This window comes from Lithobates pipiens, unplaced genomic scaffold (assembly GCF_037356315.1).
Source record: "Lithobates pipiens isolate NorthernLeopardFrog02 unplaced genomic scaffold, aLitPip1_a1.2 Scaffold_8, whole genome shotgun sequence".
NCBI classification, from domain to species: domain Eukaryota; kingdom Metazoa; phylum Chordata; class Amphibia; order Anura; family Ranidae; genus Lithobates; species Lithobates pipiens.
Genome location: NW_027507903.1, coordinates 615,672,220 through 615,675,495, shown reverse-complemented (window position 1 = coordinate 615,675,495; position 3,276 = coordinate 615,672,220).

Genomic DNA, 3,276 nt, shown 5'->3' with positions numbered 1-3,276 from the left:
CCTATAAAAGTGATCTTGCGGCGAATCCACCGCTGAGACCACTTTTTAAGAGAAACGCACACCGTTCCCGTAAATACTGGGGATTTGGCAGCTAGCTGCGGCTATAACAATGGTATTTGGCGTCAAAGTACCGACCTAGGGGTACAGTGTTTTGTGTGAAGTAGTTAGAAAGTAGAACTAAGTGCAACAAAATATTTTTTTTCTCATTTGGATAGATCAGTGTTTCCCAACTCCAGTCCTCAAGGCGCCGCAACAGGTCATGTTTTCAGGATTTCCCTCAAATGAAATGGCTGTGGTAATTACTAAGGCAGTGAAACTGATAAAATCACCTGTGCAAAATAATGGGAATCCTGAAAACATGACCTGTTGGGGCGCCTTGAGGACTGGAGTTGAAAAACACTGGGATAGACTAAGAGCAGGTTATAACGTTTTGTTTTTTTTGTTTTTTTTTAAATCTGTGTCCCATCGGGGAGATTTCACTTCATTCCTGTTCCGATGCCAAAACAGGAAGTTAAATCCCTGGTGGTCACCAGAACTAGTGTCCCCTTTGGAAGATTTACCCTCTATTCCTCATCTGGTGACAATGCAAAATTTTGGATTTTTTCTACAGTGATAACTTTCACACCTCTGCAACCTGGGATCCGACTTGTGAGACCCCCCGAGTCGCAGGACATATGAAATTCAATGTATTTCTATGTACAGCATGGTGATGAGGTCACTGCTACATTTACAAGGTAATATCTGGGTCTGCAGAATTTAGTTTTTATGGATTTATATTCATTGTGGCTATTGAGAAATATGCTTTAACAAACAGGTTTTTGTGTCCGGAATTCAGTTGTGTGTGATTATGATACACGGTGCCTTATCAAACTAAATGTGGTCTAGCTGCTTGCCGTACGGGCAGCAGAGCGTCTCTCCTGCTCTGGATCATACATCTAATACGTTATCTAGCTCTTCCAGGTAGGGGGCGCACACACGCGCAGCCCGCCCCAGCTGTGCTTTGATTAGTCACAGCACAAGCCAATCAGCGGGTCCCGGCCAATGATTGCCGGGAGTGACCCGCTGATTGGTGAAGAGGGTTACAGAACAGAGCTCTGTCCTGCCAGCAGGAATATGCCGGCATGTCCCTTAGTGAAAGCAGTACACAGTGATTGTACCAAGCACTGTTAGGCACACATTTAACCCTTTGATCACCCCTGATGTTAACCTCTTCCCAGCCAGTGTCATTAGTACAGTGACAGTGCATATTTTTAGCACTGATCACTATATTAGTTTTACTGGTTCCCACAAGGTGTCAGTTAAGGCCCATACACACGATCAGACTTTTTGACAACAAACATGCAAATTATCTGTTTTGGAGCAACATCCGACTGTGTGTACGCTCCATCGGACAAACCTTTTCAGTTTTCATCTGACTTTTGTTGGCTGTGCGAATGGACAAACTTTGACAACATAAGTCCGATGGAGCAAAGTCCAATCGTGTGTACACAAAACCATCGGACTTTTGTACAAGGTACAAACACGCATGCTGAGAACCAATGCAAAAGATCAGACAACAATACAGAAGTTGACCAAAGGTGGAGCTGGAATAATTGAACGTCCTCTTTTGAAGTGTCATCAGTATGTTGAAACGTCACTACATTCGTGTTTGTTGCCTAAAAAGTCCGATTGTGTGTATGCAATACAAACTTGTGGACTACGCCCCTTTGTACAAAAGTCCATGGGAAAGTTTGCACAAAGTCCGATCGTGTGTATGAGGCTTTAGTGTCAGATTGGCCGCTGCAATATCGCAGTCTGGTTATAAGTCACTGATCGCTGCCATTACTAGTGTAAATTAAACTTTAAAAAAAAAAAAAAAGAATATATCCCACAGTTTATAGACGCTATAACGTTTCGCACAAACTAATCAATATACACTTATTGGGATTTTTTTTTTTTTTTTACCAAAAATATGTAGCAGAATACATATTGGCCTAAATTTATGAAGAAGTTTGATTTTTTTTACATTGTTTATTGGATATATTTTATAGCAGAAAGTAAAAAAATATTGGGTGACAGGAATGTGCAGGGCGGTATTGCAGGTGACAAGACAGTGCAGAGCGGTAATGCAGGTGACAAGAAAGTGCAGAGCGGTAATGCAGGTGACAAGAAAGTGCAGAGCGGTAATGCAGGTGACAAGAAAGTGCAGAGCGGTAATGCAGGTGACAAGAAAGTGCAGAGCGGTAATGCAGGTGACAAGAAAGTGCAGAGCGGTAATGCAGGTGACAAGAAAGTGCAGAGCGGTAATGCAGGTGACAAGACAGTGCAGAGCGGTAATGCAGGTGACAAGAAAGTGCAGAGCGGTAATGCAGGTGACAAGAAAGTGCAGAGCGGTAATGCAGGTGACAAGAAAGTGCAGAGCGGTAATGCAGGTGACAAGACAGTGCAGAGCGGTAATGCAGGTGACAAGAAAGTGCAGAGCGGTAATGCAGGTGACAAGAAAGTGCAGAGCGGTAATGCAGGTGACAAGACAGTGCAGAGCGGTAATGCAGGTGACAAGACAGTGCAGAGCGGTAATGCAGGTGACAAGAAAGTGCAGAGCGGTAATGCAGGTGACAAGACAGTGCAGAGCGGTAATGCAGGTGACAAGAAAGTGCAGAGCGGTAATGCAGGTGACAAGACAGTGCAGAGCGGTAATGCAGGTGACAAGAAAGTGCAGAGCGGTAATGCAGGTGACAAGACAGTGCAGAGCGGTAATGCAGGTGACAAGAAAGTGCAGAGCAGTAATGCAGGTGACAAGAAAGTGCAGAGCGGTAATGCAGGTGACAAGAAAGTGCAGAGCGGTAATGCAGGTGACAAGAAAGTGCAGAGCGGTAATGCAGGTGACAAGAATGTGCAGGGCGGTAATGCAGGTGACAAGACAGTGCAGAGCAGTCATGAAGGTGACAATAACCGCCTCCCACCTGCCTTCCTCCACGCCAGAAGTTGTCTCAAGCAAGGTTAGTGTTTTCTCTCTTCATACTGTACTGTACTTTGTTTCATATTTTTGTGGTTCAAAAACCCCCCAAAAAAACGATTAACCTGATTTACATTGAACCCTATGGGACAATTTGCCTCGGTTCGGGACCAATTCGGTTTGCAACTAGAGCCGTGGAACTAATTAACTTTGTGAACTGAGGTAGTACTGTATTGATTGGTTTGCGCAAAAGTTATAGTGTCTACAAACTATGGGATATATTAATGGAATTTTTAAAAACATTTTTTACTAGTAATGGTGGTGATCAGTGATTTTTAAAC